Consider the following 20899-nt stretch of genomic DNA (forward strand, 5'->3'; position numbering starts at 1 on the left):
GAACAAAACGTAACTGTCACAGATTAAGAATACTAGAAAATCCAAAGACATAAAAACTAAATTGCTACCATAGACGTTATTTATTTTTTTAATCAAATAGAATAGTGGAACTTAGTAATTACATACAACGATTAAGTCTAATTAAGTAAGCTTAGTTTAACTTTGCCATATGCTGTTTAATTAACTTATCCTATAAAAGCTTAGTGTTTGATTAAAAAACGTATTATAGACGTTGGTTTCCGTCGCTAATTAAAAAACTTTGTTTAGTTGGCTTTATTGTGCAAGAGATGGCGCTGCTTGTTTCAAAGTAATGAATAAAGGTTTATTCATGTTACGCCAAAATGTGCTATAACCTTTAGCTCAAGCAAGATACTATTATAATAAATCAAATACAATAATTATTCCTTATTAAATTTTTAAATGGTTTATTGTCTTGACGACTTATAGTTTTTTTTAAATATACCAAAGGTAGCAGAAGCACAAGTGGCATCTCAATCCGCTAAAATGGCGAATCGACCGCTGGCTGCCCATATCCACCCATAATCGACGGAAGACGCGACGAATATGCAAGAGGATATTTCCCCTTTCTGTGCGTCTCCTCCACCGACAAATATTTACCTTCCTTTACTTATGGGAGTAAAAATAGGATAAATACTATTTACTAATAAATGCGAAACTAATGTTTAACTACCCTTGAAAGATCGGATAATTCTTACGTTTAACTAATAGTATACCAGTTAAATGCAAAATGTAAAAAGAAAAAAAAGTGCAAATGCCAGTATTACCGCGCAGTAGGCGTTCGAATTTCGAATTTCGAACTAAAATCGTTTTTTTTGTACAAGTCAAAGGCAGGTGTGCAATACGTTACAGATAAAAAATAATTTGAATTCAAAGGAACATTATAGGTGGCGTGCCAACATAAAAACATTCCGAGCGTCGAATTTAAGGATATTCGAGGAACCAATATCGACTATTGTAGTTTTTCATCACACAATAGCGTTGGAATTTCGATATAATCCCAACATTTAACCTCAATACGCATTGGGATATAGGTATGAGTTTTGAGCTTTACACGCCCTTCGTCCCGCTTCCTCCGCCCGCGCAGTCAGTACGACTTCGCTGCTGAAAGTGTGTGGTTGTGTACCGACCGTTAAAATCGTTCTCTGATCAAACGCTGTTGTTAAACAAACGATCCCACCTATTTATACGATCTAATTCTGTGCCCTTTGATGACGGTAATGATTTGTGTTTACGTATATAAAATGTAAGATTGTTCTTGCTTGTGTTTTACAATATAGTGATGGATTTTGTGTTGTGATTATTGAAATGGAATAGTGCATTTTTAACACGGTATGTATTTTCTGTTTAATTACGTATATCAAATGAAATGTCATAAAATGGCGGTTTATTGCTATGGGACATTTGGTCGCGTTTTATTTGAAACAATGAATTTTGTTTTATAGTTTATTCGGGGACAGATTTTATGGGTTTTTATATTTAGATATAAACGCAAGATTTTACTATCAAACAAATGAAAAAAGTTTATAACGGTCGTGACAACGTATTGGAGTGTATTTTAAATAAGTAGGTATTTTACACGTAGAATATTAAGAAAAAAATCACTGTTAATTATTATTGCTAGTTGTCGATATTTAAAATGTAATCAAATTTTTGTTCATTATGTATCAAATTTGAATTTTGCAACCATTATAGTAAAGTTTATTGAATTTGTGTTTTTAATGTTATCTTATGATATTAGGTGTATTTTTAATAACTTACATATCTAGAAATAGGGATATATTTATGCTAAATACGGTTTTACAAATGGCGCATTCAGCACTTGCAATTAGGATTTGGGATCAAATTACCTATTCGTCTACATCTTTATTTTGTTCTAAATAATATTCCTTTATTTAACTAAACCTTTAGAATGTTTTATTAATTGAATCGCATTAACTAGCGATCCGCCCAGATTTCGAACGGGTCCAATGCTGATACAAAAACGTCTCTATTTAAATCACATTAGAAACCTCTAAAATTATCGATATTACTCTAGTATATACATTTAAGGGCCTCCCCCACTACTGGCTGATAGAGGCTCAGATAGCTTAAAAATGACGTCACTCAGATAAAGTAACAAAATCCGATCTTTCACATATTTTACACGTCGGATTGTTACCAGACAATTTAAATTGGTGGGACAGGCCCTAAATCTTCTAGAATAACTATTAAAAGTGCAACAAAATTCGTTGCGTAGTTTTAAAAATCAAAGCATACATAGACAGCGGGAAGTGATTTTTTATAATATGTATTGATACGCATGTAGGTTAGATCAGGGGTGGCAAACATATGCATTAAAGTGCTTTTTTAAAAAAAATGTTTAATGCGGTCTTAGACGTGCTGTGGAATAATTTTGTCGGCGATTACGTAAAATCCATGGTGCATATACTTCATAATTTTTTCGTAGTGTTTTTGTGATTATTGATGTCCCCAAAATGTCGTGTGCCATTTATGGGACGCGTGCCAGTGGTTGGCCACCCCTGTAGATATACACTTCAATCAATTCGTTCAGCTGTTCAAAAAGGCGGTCAGACAGTGACTTGTCCTTTTTCTTATTTATTCCAAAGAATAGATATTAATTTCCATTCATCCGAGATAAAATGATTCCAGCATTGAAGAGTACTAGACGGCAAAGGTTTCAATAAACTGAAGAACATTTATTATCGAAATATGATTTCGATTATTGTATTATTAAAAAGAATTTAAAAATGGATAGAATCAGAATCTTGTTCATTAAAATTCTTTTATTGGATGTTTATTTTTTTGACAAAACGGTAATTTACCTTCGATTCGTATACTTTAAGCCATGGGTAAGTTACTGGCTAGGAAGAATAAAGCTCGGTTCACACTTGGCCACCACAGTTACGGTCACATATTATATGGATTTCTGGTGGCGTTTACTGTATTTGCAGTCCAGTAATTGAGCATTACTGACGTTGTACTGGCAAAGTATAAACCGCGCATAATACCCAGAGTAATTCAACTAAATTGGCGACACTAGAAGAATCTCAATATCGTTAACTGCCTTTGAGAATGATGTACAGCCAGGTAATCTGGCGGTGTTCCTTCTTAAAATATACAATAGTTTGAACATTTTGAAACGAAGCGCGGACTAAAATCAGTACAACGCAGCTTATAAATATGTCTGTACGAAAAAATGTCGGTGGTGTATCACCGATATTTTTTTTCCGACATTGCGACAATCGCCATTTGTACAAACAAGTTTCTTTTCTATTATGATCCCTTCGTTTGCACTCACTTCTAAGTAATTAGTTATTTCAAACAGGCGTAGTTTGTCTCGTTGCGATGAACAAGGCGATTTGTCCTAAAGTGGCACACCGCGGATTTCCGCGATTGTACACTCGTTTCGAAGTAAATCTTACCGGAGTAGATTAAAAAGGTTGTTTTTTTTACCAGAACGTAACGTAAAGTTAATTTAGAAGTTTTGATTAAGTTATCAGTGAAGTTAACGCCAGTTCGAATCACATCGACCCCTGTTTTTACCCTTAGCCGCAATTTAGGAATAACGAAATAATACCCTCTAACTTGGTAAAAATAAACTTTGAAATTAACTTTTACGCTTCGCAATTCGTTTCAATATCGAAAAGTATTTGATCTTTTTAATTTCATAAAGATTTGTGACGAAACCAATTATCGATCCTTTTTTGTTTATCCGCGGTATTAAAATCATTAATTCATTTAGTATTTTAAAGCCTACTACGTCTGTCCAGTTAAAACTGTGTATAAAAATTGACAGTACTAGCGTATGCAGCTAATTTAAAATTTCAATATTTATCGAAAAATATGATTTTAGAGTGCTAAAAGCTAAAAAACCTAAAACTCCACCCCCCTCCACCCTCTTGATTTCCCCTTGTTTCCATATTGTAATGTAACTTCGCTATAAGAGCGGCTGCACACATTGGACTAAATTATCACAGAACTGTTCTGTTTCCACGGATTAGTTGCACAAATAAAACCAAGTTCTGTAACATCGAGTAGTGCGCACTTCCATATAAGGTCTTAGTAATCAAGCGACTAAACAGTTGTGCGATAGTTTAGTTTCAGATATGCTCTAAAGTGTAGTATACAATTTCCAAGAAAATAAAACGCCAAAAGTGTTCTTTTGTTCATAAAATTTAACTCAAGAATAAACTACGGTACTAAGTTAACATAGTCCCTTTGAGACAACTTTGAGACTATCTCCATATTGTTCTACGAATTTATTTTAATTTCTATCTCCCAGTTTGGGAAAATTAAGTTTTCACAGCTTGTTTTGTTTAGTTCTTTAGCGAGACGGTTCCACCATCTTAAGACTACCAAATCAGTATGAAAAGTTTAATTAATGTAAAGTTACCGACAGATTATGAATTAAGTTAATTTAAAATTTGACTAGATATACAATAAATTGTCGTAAACGAAACGAAGTATGATATATGCGACGAATATACGGTTTTTATTCTTACCGCGTGTATCATACAGATTGTTTGGTTTAAGGAATTTTAATTCGTTGTTTATTACTTTTCTTTTCTATCTATACTAATATTATAAAGTGGAAAGATTTTGTATGTATTAAAATAAAACAAAAATTACTGTGACGATTTAAAAAATTGTTTCACCCAAAAATAGGTTCGTGATCACTGAGTAACATAGGCTATATTTATAACATTTTTTTCTTCCGCGCGGATGAAGACACGAGCAACAGCTAGTCTATAATGATATTGTAAAGAGGAAAGATTTGTTTTTTTGTAAGTATTGATATAACTCAAAAAACTCAGTGAAAATCTAGCATTTTAATGGTGAAAGAATTTTTGAAATCGTTCCAGTTTTTAAGTTATTTCAATACATACAAAAATACAAATCTTTCCTCTTTATAATATTAGTATAGATAGATAGAGTTTATTTTGTAGTACGTACTTTTCTTAGAGCTTTAACAAGAGATGCTCTATGAAGAATTTTTCTTTTTGTCTTTGGAAATATTGATGTAGCAACAAAAGGCCTTTTTGTTGTGCCGATAGTTTTTTTTAATTGAATAGTGCATCGACGGTGTGAAGAGGCGTTTAATGCGTTATTAATCTTTTTAAAACTGTTTTTATTTTAAACATCCTGTATAAAGTATGATATAACACATTATGTTCTTTTCTAATTAAATAACGCATGGAAAATATCACAATTTCATGATTTGTCTGACTGTTTATAAACTCTACACAACGCACCAAATTATGTTTCATTTGTTTGTTTCGGCTAGTTCGCATTTTGTATTAACTGTTGCCCGCAACTTCGTTCAGGCAGTATTAAAAATATACGAACTGTGAAAATCACAAAACTACCTAGCGTTCAGGAACCTGAAATTTTCCGGGGATGAACTGAATCCCATGTGTTGTTCCAGACTTTGTTTTATATCTGTACCAAATTTCAATAAAATGTTGATCCGTTACGAAATTATCGAGTAAACATGGAAATACAAAATTAATTGTGTCCTACGGGAACCGTTACAATTTCCGGGATAAAAGTAACCCAGATCTTCCAGACTATCCTCTACAGTTATTAGTTAAATAGCAAACATCCATCCATCTAAAATTTCGCATTTATAATACTAACAAGATTAGTAGTCTAGACCATTTATAAATTGTCGAATTTCAGTATCGTTCTGTAACATTTCAATAACTATTTTAAATCATTGTTTCTACTTATGTGAGTAATGTATCTGAAATCAAAGATACGATGTCTGTGGTCATATCATATGATATGAAATATAAACATTTGTGGGAACGTATTTTATAAAATGTCAAGTAAATTGTTCATCTCTGATTTCAATGTTTTATGAATGAAATATATTTTATGTCAACGTTAACATTTTTCGTAATTAATAATGGGTTTAACTCTTCTTCTTCTTCTTCCTTAGCTCTACAGCTCTTTGAGGGCCTTGGCTTGGTCAAGCAATGTATTTAACTATAGGTCATCAAAAAGAAATTAGTTTTGAAATACATTTTAGAATAAACTTACGTTAACGCTTTTGTATCGTGACTATACCCAGGTGAGGATCGTTGAAAAATCATGATTATTTAAAACATTATTCGTACTATTATTATAAATGCGAAAGTTTAGATAGATGGATGTTTGTTAGAGTATACCGCCTAAATTGCTAAACGGATTTCGATGAAATTTGGTATAGATGTAGAGTATAGTCTGGAAGGACACATAGACACGCTTTTTTCACACGTACGGAGTCGCGAAATCTACTAAAAATAAAGCTTGTACTGTTGTGTCATAGTAATATATTTATGAAAAGCTTTCGCCCGCGACTCCGTCCGCGTGATATTATAAAAAAGTAAGTAATCCATGTGTTCTTCCAGACTATACTCTACATCTATGCCGAATTTAATGAAGAACCGTTGAGCCGCTTAGGCTACAAACTCTAACAAACATCCATCCATCTAAACTTTCGCATTTGTAACATTAATAAGATGAAGCTAGAATTTGTTTAAACTACAGATTGTTTTCTTCTACATTTTAGGGTAATAAAATATCACAACCACTGCTTAAAAAGGAGAACACAAAATTTGATATTCCCTTAGCGAAGATTAAGCCATAACCAAAGTATAGAGAGCCTGTCTTAATGTACCGTCATTTCAAATCGGATGGGATATCTTAATGAGACTTCCTTAGATATTTTAAAGCCAGTAGTGTACTTGTAAAAGTAACGCGTAATAAACGCGAAGAATAGTGACATATAGACAAGCTCAAATGAAAACCAAAGTTACCGAAACTATCAAATTTATCAAAGAATAGCTGTTGCTCGCGACTTGATCAACGTGTAATTAAAAAAAATAATATTAATCTTTACTATCACGATAAATAGAAAAGATTTTTATCTTTGCTTGTATTGAAATAACTCGAAAACTACTGGGCCGATTTCAAAATTTCTTTCACCATTAAAAAGCTACGTTATCAGTGACATAGGCTGTATTTTTTTTTTATTATTTTTACTTAGTGCTAACGTAACGTTTTAATATTAAAAGAATTTTTGAAATTAGCCCAGTAGTTTTAGAGTTATTTTAATATAAAAATACAAATCTTTATAATAATTAGTATAAGATATTGGTAATCCCTGGACTAAAAATCTCTGGTCTTTAATGACTAGTTAAAAATAATTATTATCTATTCTATCCTTATAATATCGCCTCGCTTCCGTTTCGCTTTCAGTGTGTTAGATGCCTTAATCCCATGAACCGTAACGATAACCTCGCGTTGATTATAAGATAGAATTGATAGTATTATCTCCAAGCTATCAAGAGCTTTTAAGCCAAAGGTCGTATCTTATTTAAAGTTTAACTGCCTACTTTAATTTCTTGAGAACATCAAACTGAATCCCCTCGTTATCTATACTATATAAAGAGGAATGATTTGGATTTTTAAATATTAGTATGTACTAGCTTTCGCCCGCGACTCCGTCCGCGTGGAATTAAAAAGGACAAAAGCAAGTAGCCTATGTGTTCTACCAAACTATGTTCTACATCTATGCGGAATTTCGTGGACATCCGTTCAGCCGTTTAGCCTACAAACTCTAACAAACATCCATCCATCCATCTAAACTTTAGCATTTATAATATTAGTAAGAAGTAAGATTGAAATAACTCAAAAACTACTGGGCCGATTTTAAAAATTCTTTAACAAAGCTATTAAAAATTTCAAGTGGACGAAGTCGCGAGTAACAGCTAGGGCGTATAACTGAATAAATCTTGACTAATTTTTGATATGCTTTTACTAGTTTTGTTATAGAGAATTAATTTATAAGAAATTGTAAATAAGATTTTTAATTATGTGATTAGTAACGAAATAGAAGTGAATGCGGAACTATAAACGCGGTCGTTGACTTAACTGGTGATAAGGTATGTTACATTATCTAATATCACGTGTTGCATAAGTTTATAGTGTGGCCGATTTAACCTTGGCTGTATAGGAGACTTATGGCCGGTTTCCCAGCTATATTAAACCGTTCGTTAGTGTTGTTGTGTTGTTCGATAATTTCACGAAACACGTTTCTGAACTAACTAACTTGAGTTTCACTGCGTTGAAACAGATCAAACTAATATGTAATCTTACTAATATTATAAATGCGAAAGTTTAGATGGATGGATGTTTGTTAGAGTTTGTAGCCTAAACGCCTGAACGGATTTCGATGAAATTTGTCATAGATGTAGAGCATAGTCTGGAAGAACACATACGCTACTTATTATTGTTTTTTTTAACACGTGGACGCAGTCGCGGGTGAAAGCTAGTGATAAAATAAATGAAAACACCCAGAAGCCCAACATTCATCGAGTTATATGTCCAAGTATGAAATTTAGGTTGAATTAGAAGTTTGGGTGTCAAATTTCGTCTTGTAATTAAAACTTTTTTGCTTTCAATTATAGCAAATTCGTTCTTAATAATCTGTTATGTTATTTAAACATATTTCTATTTCTAGGAATTCAGAAATATGAAAGAGCTCGTCGCAAATGCAAATTGAACGTAAAAGTATATGCTAACCTAGTCAACGAAGTACTAGGCGAGCATAAAGAGTTACCGGTCATGCATTTTACATTTCACCTTTTCACATCATTTACATTTCTTTATTAACAGAAAATAACAGTCAGTTTAATATTTATAGCTGTAATTTGTTAATTTGGTAAATATTAACTAGCTTCGCCCGCGACTCCGTTCGCTAGGAATAAAAAAAAAAACAAAATTGAGTAGCCTTTGTGTTCTTCCAGACTATCTGTATCCATACCAAATTTCATCGAAATCCGTTCAATCGTTTAGGTTACAAACTCTAACATCCATCCATCCATCTAAACATTTGTAATATTAGTATAGACTATAAGCCTATGTTACTTACAGATAAACCTTTGTAATAGTGAAAGAATTTTTAAAATTGGCCCAGTAGTTTTTGCGTATATCAAATACATACAAAAATCCAAAACTACAAATTATTCCTCTTTATAATATTAGTATAGATTTGTGAATACTGCCATTATGTTAGCTTTTTAGCTAATTTTACATAAGTCATGTTACTATGTCAACATTTTTGTATAGATTATCTTTAGTTTATAAAATTTACTAGCTTTCTCCCGCGACTCCGTCCGCGCGGATTAAAAAAAAACAAATGCGAGTGACCTATGTGTTCTTCCAGACTATCCTCTACATCTGTGCCAAACTCTAACAAACATCCATCCATCCATCCATCCATCCATCTAAACTTGCGCATTTATAATATTAGTATGAAGTATGAATAGGCCGAATAAAATTAACTATAACGAAATACTTTAATTAAAGCTTTATTAGTGAAAAATATTAGTATGTATTCCCAGTTTTTTAGATTTTCTGTTATCTTTTAATGAAAGGTGAAACCTTGAGGTGTCCAACGAATTTCAATCGGCTTCAACATTTTAACTTAGAAAAACACTTAAATGTACCCTTTTAAGTTTTCCATTTTTCGTCCTAACTTAACTGTTATTTCAACTTAGGAAGGTTTTTGTAAAGATAAAAATTTTAAGTGCCTAATAAATTATTCAACCCTAAAAATTCTGTTGTTAAAATTATTTAAAACGGACTCTTGCCCGCAAACTTCGTTAGCGCAAATTTGGACCACCCTTTACGCCATTTTGACTGAATTAAAAAAATAAGCCTATAACATGCCTATCCATGTCAGCTACCCTCCAGTGAAAGTCCCGTCGAAATCGGCCCAGCCGTTTCGGAGATTGCCCGGAACAAACGCGCCTTGCGGAGACAGACAGACCATCATCCACTTGCCCTTATCCCTTATGGAGGGTCGGCACAGTATGTGCTGCTCTTCCATACATCTCTATCAGCCGTCATATCTGAATCCACTCCTTTCTTAAGCATATCCTCTTTCACACAATCCATCCATACTTTCTTCGGTCTTCCTCTTCCTTTGTAGCCATCCACAATCTTAACACTTTCTGGTTTATGTCCCCATCATTTCGTCGCATAACATGTCCATACCACGCTACGGAGACAGACAGACATTTTTTTTAAATGCGATTTACGTTATCAGCAACGCAAACACATCATCTTCCCGAAATCTGGAATATTTCTTTTGACAATACAAACAGACACTCCTATCATACTTCATACTAATGTTTTAAATGCGAAAGTTTAGCTAATCTGGAAGAAAATATAGGCTCACTTCACTTACATTTTATTACCACTGGACGGAGTCTCGGGCGAAAGCTAGTTATATTATATGTATAGATTTGTAGATGTTCCTCTTAAAATACATTTTGAAGTATCTAGAACACAATTTTCTTCATATAAATAAGATTTTCTCAATCGAGTCCGAACTTCGTTCTGTTTAGTAAGCATACATTGATCCCCAATCTACTACCGAAGTACCAGGCGTGCAGAAATATGTAAGAGCTACGGAATAAATGTAGATTCACCGTTATTAAATGCCAAGTATGCATTCCTCGAGCTCAACTAGGAGAGCATGAATTCCGCGATGAATAAATTCTTTCATTGTAGAATATTCCAGCTTTAAAAATGAAGAATTTTAATATTCCTCATCAAATTCTTGTTTATATCGTTAGAACAGAGATTAAAATCATTGTAGAGCGGATGTACCAAACAATTTAACCATAGACGTTACCTAGTGGTAACTATAAACTATAAACTAATATATACTTAGTAATTAATATGTACAAACACTACTTCGTGACGTAGTATGTCAGCAATCACAGCATATTTTTGAATAATTCTTCCTTTAATAAAAAGCCCTACACTTACGACACGCTTTTGGCTATATATTTTCACGCTATAAAACTAAGGGTAAATAAATTGAAAAAACCTTCATGTGGGAAAGGAACCATAAACTACAAGCTGCCAAAATCAAGGAATTGTTATCCAATATCGAATTTGTTCTCATTTGTGGATTTGAATTTTGACATTTGTGTAATAAAATCTGGCTTAATATGAATTCTTCATAAAACCGTTATCGGATATATACAATGTTAATGGATTGAGTTTTTCGGGGAAATGTCTTTCAAATATGTCGTATCACTTTTGACAGCGGTACGTATTGTCGGAAGAACCTGAATCCGGTATAGACGTTTCTTGGAAAGGAAATGAGATGAGAAGGTTTTTAATGTGTTTTGCTTAATATGTATTAACGTAACATAATTTGACGTCTTTTGACGTTCATTTTACTCAAAACATAAAAAAACGTATTGGAAATTCGCAATCCGAAAACGCAGGACAGGATTCTAAGAAAAATAATTCAAAATTATACCTTAACTAGCTGTTCCCATGCAGCTTCGACCGCATGATGAAATGAAAATGAAAAAACTTTATTTTATTGTTTACATTTGCAAATGAAAAGATTACCGTTACCATAATAACCTTGTAGTTTATGGTCCCTTTCTCACATGAAGGTGTTTTTTCCAATTTATTTATCCACTAAGTTTGATGGCGTGAAAATATATAGCCTAAAGCGTGACGTAAGTGTAGGGCTTTTTATTAAAAAAAGAATTGTTCAAAAATATGTTGTAATTGCTGACATCTTAGGCAACAAAGAAGTGTGTGTTTAGGCTTTATTATAATAGTATAGACTAGCTTTCGCCCGCGATTTCGTTCGCGTGGATTTAAAAAACAAAAGTGAGTACCTAATGTTGTCTTCCAGACTATCCTCTACGTTTCAAATTTCATTGAAATCCGTTCAGCCGTTGAGAACTCTAACAAATATCCATCCATCTAAAGTATGGATTGCGTGAAAGTTGAGTTCAAGAAGGGAGTGTTGACTGGGATGACAGAAGTTAGATAAAATAAGAGAATCAAAACTTGTGCCTACGGGAGTAGGATAAGGACAAAAATTTTAATTTGAGTGTTTATATTAAAGGTAATTAACGAATACTAAATTTTTTGAGCAATAAATATGTCCAAGTCCTATTATTATACAATTTTTTCTCTGTCAGTTATGCTTTATGCTTAGTATGCGCATTTTATGCCAGTACAGGTCGATATATCTTTTGTTGTCTACAACAGAGGTGCTTGTACGCCCTCGTCGACTAAAAGCATATCTCTCGACGTGAAACCGCGTTGGGGGCACTCCCATTCTCTGGCACTCCGGAATCCATTTTAATATAAAGCTATGATTACATTAGAAACATTATTTAAAGGCATATAACCTAAATTATCATCATCATCATCATCTTCTTCATCATCATTATCATCATCTCCCCTACCTTATCCTACTCCCTTAAGGTCGGCCCACTGAGTTTTCGTCCTCCAAGTAACTCGCTATCATCTCAGTCATCATTCCCTTCTTGATCATGTCACCTTTCGCAATCCATCCATATTTTTCTAGGTCTACCTCTACCGATGTAAATCCAAACTAATAAATAAACTTTAAACATAAATCAATGTAATAATTAATTATTATACCATATGCTTAAGATGTCTTTATCGATGTTTCTTTTCCATTTGTCGATTTGTCTGTGACTTTGTGTGCGATAATCTAAGGTAAAGTTTTACCTATTTGGACCCTGTTTTCACATGTATATAAAAGTCGGCTTAACTTAAAGGTTAGGGATTTTGTAGTCATAGGACCTGTCCCACCACTGGCTCAGATAGCCAACATCCGGTATTTCCATCCATATTTTACACTTTGGATTGTTATCAATTTTCAATTTGGTGGGACAGGCATTTAATGCGTTAAAAAAGTTAGCAGTCAAGTGGATAACTTTCAGATAAATAATGAACGGAAAGAGGTGTTTTAAAGAATGAAATTGCTATGTTTAGTTATTCTCTTACATTTAAAATTCCCTATGCTTCTAAAACGTATTGTTGATTGCATATAAAATTTACTAAAGCTTTGTATTATATACTATCAGTAACAACGAATTTCAGAGAGATGTTTTAATATTTTATGCAAATGAAATATAATGTCCTTTGTGTCCCGAAATAAATGTATACGTATTGTATTTTCCATTTCACGTCAATCCCAGCTTTGTTAAACAGAGCCGAGGCAAAATTGGATGGATTTACAATTCAGTCGAAGGATTCTGTTTTAATATTATCCATACAATGAATGTATAGGTACAATTGAGGAAACTGGCTGTGTACCTTAAAAGTTTAACAGACTAACAAATAAACGCGGTATAAAGATAAACTTAAGAATAAACTGAGTATAAACAAATATTAGTAGAAATTTTGCTTATACTCAGTTTATTCCTTAGTTTAATATTATACCGCGTTTATTTGTAAGGCTGTAAGTCGTTTGAATGATTCGTAAGTGAAACGACGCGGAATAATAAACAAAAGAACGCTTCAAATGTGTCTGTACGAAAAAAAATACATCAGTTTTACACGACTAATTACTTTTTATTATTATTCCGTAGTGCGCTACTTACAGTTACCAATTATGGTAATTTATAAGAGGCAGAGTTTATCTGTAAATAAATTATTGTTTCTGTAAGCGACTCATCATGGTTTTCCACGACTGTACCCAATGCTAAAGTTGGCACGTCGGGTAAAAGAGTGTACTTGTTTTCGGCGTGCCAACTTAAATGCTATATTTTACCCGTATTTGTATTAGAATTTGCGTTACCAAAACGTACTTGTAATGCCGTAAGCCTTTTTCCGATACGGTAATACACCGCGCTAGTTATATAAGGATTTGATGTAGTTTTCGCATGGAGAAATATATCACGGTATAATGTTTTATGTAGATTTTTGTGGCTTCGAGTGTACGCCAATTTTATAAATGTATAGATAGATTTCAAATGCTGTTACAGTCAATGTTAGTCTACTAGATTGCAAAAATAAGGGTAAGGGCCTGTCCCAGAACTGGCTGATAGAGGCTCAGATTGCTTAAAAATAACGTCACTGTCACATAAGATGACAAAATCTATTTCCATCACATATTTTACACGTTGGAGCAATAAACTATCGCACAACTGTTCAGTCTCGCTTTGATTGCTATGAACTTATATGGAGGTGCACACTACTCGATTTTAAGTTGTAAACAATTGAATTCGCTGCGAAACAATCGACAATCGCACAACAGTGGTGCGATAGTTTAGTCAAAGAGGTGCGCCTGCTATAAGAGAAAGGAAGACTGGACAAGAATGAGAGATAAAGGAAAATAACCCTTAACGTTTCTCTTTCTATGTAATCGAACGGAAAAATATGAACGGGTAAATCCGACTACAAAAGGGCGAACTTTTTTAATTAAGTCGAGAAAAAAATCACGTGTTACCCGCACGTGCGTCCCTGATCTTATATTAGCGTCAAACTTTTTAACAAACCTTTTTCACGCCGATTTAAATGTACACGGCCCTCATGAATCCCTAGTACTTAAGTCCGTACAATCACCCCTTCCGTTTCCGGGTTTAAAAAAATCCTAGGGTTTTGATACCGGTGGAACCACAATGAAATCGAGTGGGGTCCGACTATTGACCTCTTTTGTAGGTACCCGATAAAAATCGCGGCATTCTTTTGTTTAATGCCGCTTTTTGTTTTTTTCGGCGTTCATTTTATTTTTTTAAAAGTATTTCTTTCATGCCTGAATGAATAGAGAAAACCGTTGAGTTGTTCGCTTTTATTGCTGGTATGAATTTTTAAGCAATTTCATTTGAAAAGAGCTTTCGTTGTTTAATTTTTTATTAATTGTGGTTAAGTTTCGACGTATAATTTTTCAATACTCCGCAATAACCAATAAGCTAGTTATATTTTATGTTTATTTCGTTTAAAAATATAACATTGGCAGCATTGAGAAATGGGCGTAGAAGAATTCAACAAGGCGTAATACAGATTAAAAAAGTTCATGTAAACGTGACATCCAATCCGGTTTGACGCGAGGCAATTAAAAACGAAATGAACATTTTTTTTATTCACTTTAATGGCGACATCGTCAATACGATCGAGTTTTTAAATATTCACATGACCGCTAATTAAATTAACAGAATCAATTAATATTTATTACGTCTGCAATATCCGGTATAGATAATAAATCAAATATTTAATAAATGTCAAACGTCTAAATGTCAACATACGTAATAATTATTAGGAGTAGTAATAGTAATTAACGCTTTTTGTTATTTTTAACTACCTTTTTTTTTATTATAAAGAATTAGTAGATTTTTATTAATTTACTAATATTTCCATTAATCCTTCCAACTAAGCTCTAGGCTTGTGCTAGGATAGTTCACGACAATAGTCGAATGGTGGGATTCGAACCCTCGACCGCAAGATCGGTAGTCCGTGCCCCAAACCATTAGGCTATTGGCGCTTTTGTCCGTGACTTTTGATAAATAACATTTGCAGATGGATGCTTATTCAAATACTAGCTATTGCCCGCGTCATCGTCACTTTTTGGTTTAAGTCCCCATCGTCTCGTCGCATAACATCCTTTCAAAGAAGTCACCAGTGAAAAAATGTTCCCTATGTTTATCGTTCTTAAATGTTGGCTACGATATTAAGTTTGTTACTCCGGAGTTGCAGGCAACAATTAGTACGTAATAATTGTAGCTAGATGATAGATAAAAGTAACGACATTCATTCAACAAGTCTAAGTAAACACATGTGTATTAACTGGGCACATCCGCTGCAAGTTGACACGCGAGATTATAAGATAGGCGCAATTTACTTACAAAAATAACAACGTAATGGCTTAAATTGCATTAACACGATGAAAAACAAGTGATAAAAATTATATAGTAGTATGAAGGTTTGAATTAGTTGCTAGTGTTAAAATAAATGACGTTTTCTAAGTGATGCTTAGTCCAGTCATCTATACTCAAAGGGATAATAATAGGTATTCGTTTTAGCTTCAATATGAAAAAGCGTATCAATGTTTTGTATAATAAAGAAGATTTGTATTCTTGTATGCAACAAATAAACTTAAAAAAATATAACCAATTTTAAAAATTCTTTTGTTATTAGACTCGCTGCTGCTCCCGCGTTCGTCCGCGTAAAATTAAAAAAAATAATAAAAAAACAGCTTTTGTTACTCACTTATAATGTGGCTTTTGAATGATGAAATAATTTTTGAAATCATCGCAGTAGTTTTTGAGTTATTACAATACAAGAAATACAAATATTTCATTTTAATGTTAGTATAGAAAACTACATTATCAGTAACATGGCTATATTTATTACTAAAAAAATTACGCACTGACAACATCGAGTGCAAAAGTTAGTAAAAATACATTTTTTCATTCATTCATTCACTCACTCCTTCTTATATCTAAAATAACAAAATCTAATTAATCTAATGTTCAGTAAAGCCTTAAGAACTATGTTAATATTTACCCTAAATATATTTTAATAGTATCCCACATCGCCCTAATTCCCCCTTATCTGTATATCCGGCGGAACTACAAATCTTCCCTTATATCCCCCTTATCACGATACTTCAAGTCCGGTCTATTTATATAACCTGATAAGGTCTGCATTGTTATAAACTAAGGCGGTTTCTTTCCGCGTTTAATTAAACTGTGAAGATATGTGTTTTTACTGTAAAAGATCTACATTGTGGGCTATCCAGTTTACAAAACCTATAACAGCGATAGAGCCCGCTTTAACATCTTCGCAATCTTATTTTGAATTCTGAACAATTGCTTCCTTGATGTTGGCAGCAACTTATGGTCTCTTTCCCACATTAGGATTTTTATCCAAAATACTTACCCCCTAGGTTTAATGGCGTAAAAATAAATAGCCTAAAGCGTGACGTAAGTGTAGGGATTTTTATTAAAAAAAGAACTATTCAAAACTATGCTGTGTTTGCTGATATATTAGGCAACAAAGAAGTGTGTGTTTACGCTTTATTATAGATGTACACTAAGGGATTGTTTAATTAAGGATTAAATGTGTGACTAAAGTTGTTAATCGTTCATTTAAAATAGTTATTTGCGAGTAAAGTTTTTTAGTCTTTCATATGTTTTTGTCATATCTCTAAAAATATTTTATAAAAATTTTAAACGTACATTTAAATTATAAAAGTTCTTGTGTAAATTGTTTACGTTGTCAAAGTCCAAGCGACGCGACGTGAAGTTTTTTATTTGTAACTCGACTATTTTTCGTTTTACTTGCTTTTAACATTCCCGAGTAAACTAGCAATTTTGTTACTTGTTCCCACAGTCGAAACACTCATGTGAAAAATATAGTCATCTCTTTCTCTTTTCTTCAAGAAAGAAAGAGACAACATGTTTTTATACATGAAATTGGAATTTCTCTGTTAGCTTTGCGTGTCCGTAATGTTTTTTTTCACAATTATTGTAACTTATATTTTTTATAGTTCTGTCAACAATTACCTGTTTCGGATATTTATATTTTAGTTAGCGATAGTCGTTATAAACGACTTTGTATTAGTGTTTTTTTGGTTTGGATATATGGCGTTGTTTATAAATTTATTGTTAGTATGTTTATTTAACTGTACTTATTAGCAATCCGATACTTTTTAAATGATGAAAATAAAAAGTGCCTGAACCCCCGACAAAAATCTTCTATTGACGCTGGCTTGTTGAAGTTTCCATCTATTTTATCACTAGCTTTCGCAAGCCATTCCGACAGAGTGGTATTAAAAAAAACAAAAAGTATGTAGCCTATATGTTCGTCCAGTCTATCCTCTACATCTATACTAAATTTCATTGAGATACATTCAGCCGTTTAGGCTACAAACCCTAACAAACATCCTAAACTTTCGCATTTATAATGTCACTATAAAATAACATACTGGTTCGTAAGTGTTAAGATTAAGTTACAAAGGAGTATAACTCATATAATAGTTCGGAAACGCATTTTATGAAGTTATCGAACCAAAAACGCTAACGAATGGCTGAAAGTATCCTGGGAGACCGGCCATAAGTGCTTACTTATGGCCGACCTCCCAGCTACTTTTACAATAACTTTACTGAGAGAAGTTAAAGAAGATTTAAACACTCAAATACTGTTATAAAAGCATTAAAAATCAAGATACCCGTAAGAGAAAATAAACCATTCTTATTGTTTTATTTCCTTTATTCCCGAATAATGAATTTTCTTATCAAGACAACAGTAACCGAGCGGCCATCTTGATAAGAAAAGCGATACCGCATTTAGATATTAAGGAACAATATAACAGAGTAATTAAATGGTTTCTAAGTTTGTCCCATAATGTAGAATTAATATTAGAAACACACACATTAAGCGACTAGTTAATGAACTATTAAAATTTTGTGGTGTCATGGTTTGATGTATTTATTTTAGTATATTTTTGTATCTATAGTACATCTATATCTTACTATTATAATAAAGCGTAAAAACACACTTCTTTGTTGCCTAAGATGTCAACAATTTCAGCATATTTTTGAAGAATTCTTATTTTAATAAAAAGCCCTACATTTACGTCACGCTTTAGGCTATATATTTTCACGCCATTAAACTTAGGTGGTAAATATTTTGGATAAAAACCCTGATGTGGGAAAGAGACCATAAGTTGCTGCCAACATCAAGAAAGCAAGATTGCTAAGGTTTGTCATGTCATGTCATTTTGACATTTGCTATTGATAATTTGACACATGTAAACAATAAAATATTTTTTTTATAATTTCATGCGGGTGAAGCCGCATGGGAACAGCTAGTATATTATAAACGCGCAATTGTATGGATGGATGATTGTTAGAGTTTAGCCTAAACTTCTGAACGGATCTCGATGAAAGGCACAGATGTATAACTACACACTTTTATTGTGCATTTTTAAAAGTTTCTTAAAATTGTGCCAAAAACATTTAGTGCGCCTTTGAATAAACTATCGCACAACTGTTTAGTCTCGCTTTGACTAGGAGCTTATATGGAGGTGCACACACTACTCGAATTTTAGTTGTGCAACTAAACAGTTGAATTGGCTGTGAAACAATCGCACAACCAATGTACAATAGTTTAGTCAAAGGTAAGCGCTCTCTTGATATAAATAATGGAAACCAATTGTCATGATAAGGAAGAACGAAACAATTTATCGTTGTGAAAATTGGAACTGATGCAAGCAATTGACTCAAGTAGAATGCGAGACAAGTGTTAAGTGATCGCAATGGAGGCAATTGCACCAATCTGTTCTCGGTTCAATTCTACGCTTGGATAATTAAAACCAAACTTCATATACTAAGCAAAGCACCAATATACTAATGGTTAAGACTACATATATCTGAGGGTCATGAGTTCATGTCTCAGTATTTATAACAAGACTAGCTTTAAACCTCAACTCCGTCTGCGTGGAATTAAAAAAAGAAGCCTGTGAGTTCTGCAAGACTATGCTCTACATCTATGCCAAATTTCATCCAGATTCATTTAGTATAGATGACAAACTCTAACAAACATCCATCCATCTAAATTTTCGCATTTATAATATTACTAGCAGTTACTAGCGTTAAAAATTTAGCTTACTCAGCTATAACGTAGCTTTTTAATGGCGAAAGAACTTTTGAAATCGGCCCAGTCGTTTTTGAGTTATTTCAATACATACAAAAATACAAATCTCTTTCTTAAGTATATTCTGATTTAATTAACACGTAGAATTCCAAAATCAAAATCTTTTCTCACGAAAGGAATTCCGAATTACGTCTTTTTTAATGAAAGTTTACGAAAGCGTTAGAGTGTGTCGATGTCAGTTGCTTAAATCCCACATCAAAGGACGCGCCTACACGTACACAAAATCCCTCGGGATACGTATTTACATAAACCTTGTTTATCACGAGGGTAGTACAGAAAGATTTATCAGTAGCACAATACTGCTATGGCCATCTATATATTGCTATCTCTTTCGTTCCGTTTGACAAAACAGAGACAACGATATCTCGACAAAAATTCTACAGTAAAACAGTACCTTTATAGCGGTATTGCAGTGTTGTACTGCTCTGTTATACTCGTGTGTTGTGTTAACGCCCCACTGTTAATGTATAATTCATCATCCCCTTTAAGCGGAAATCTAACCTAATGTTTACGTAATACGGGTCAGTATTCCGGATCAGTGATTGTTTATTGCCGAATCTAGCCTCACCTGTACAATGAATCAACCTAACATAGATCGTATTGGGTTTATAGTACAAACTGGTTGGAAATAATACGAAATTCGGAGATGAAGTATTTCTTTTTAGAAATTAAACTATCGATTGTCAAAATGTAATAGTAATGTTTAAATGTTAATTAATAATATATTAAAATAAATTTAATTATAATAAATTTAATTTAACAAAACATCTATACAATTATGTTAATATGCCTTTTATTCCTTTAAAAAAACATTAATACAAACAAGAATTGTCTTTAAAATATCGGGATCTTGCTAAGATATATTTGCTTAAGTCCATTATCAAGCTATCCTATGTAAGAAGGCATAATATGTACTGCTCTTGCATAATGTCTCTTTCACACAACCCATACTTCGGTCTTCCTCTACCTTTGTTATCCAAATCTAACAGTGGTAGAGCCCGCTTTAACATCTCCGCACGAATGGGCCGGCTCGCCCGGTGTAATACCACGACCACACAAAAAACAGGCGTGACGTGGAAGTAATTCCGCGTTTCATCTGATGAGTGTGGTGCCGAAGGCCTAATTTTTGTCCCTTTACCTTTCCACCCCTTTCTTTAGAGGAAAGGATGGAAAGGAGAAGTGGATTTGACGGTGGAGGAGACGCATATGAATAGGAAATGAGCTCTTTATGTGCGTCTCTCCCTCCGTCAATTAAGGGTAGACAACTTCATCTACAATTGCGGATGTTTATGGGCAGCGGTCGCTTTCGATTTCAGTGGATTCAGGTGGCCGCTTACTCGTTTGGCACCTTTTATTATAAAAAAAAACAAAACCGACT

General features: G+C 33.2%; 1 protein-coding gene across 1 annotated transcript in view; it reads left to right on the forward strand.

The window, feature by feature from the left end:
* Positions 1-1097: 1097 nt before the first annotated feature.
* Positions 1098-20899, forward strand: part of LOC106108712 (hemicentin-2-like) — a 50933-nt gene continuing 31131 nt past the window's right edge. Inside the window, exon 1 of the mRNA XM_013289972.1 lies at positions 1098-1350. The gene's annotated coding sequence lies outside the window, so the exon portion shown is untranslated. The remainder of the gene's footprint in view (positions 1351-20899) is intronic.

This window comes from Papilio polytes, unplaced genomic scaffold (assembly GCF_000836215.1).
Source record: "Papilio polytes unplaced genomic scaffold, Ppol_1.0 DF821400.1, whole genome shotgun sequence".
In the NCBI taxonomy this organism is placed as follows: Eukaryota; Metazoa; Arthropoda; class Insecta; order Lepidoptera; family Papilionidae; genus Papilio; species Papilio polytes.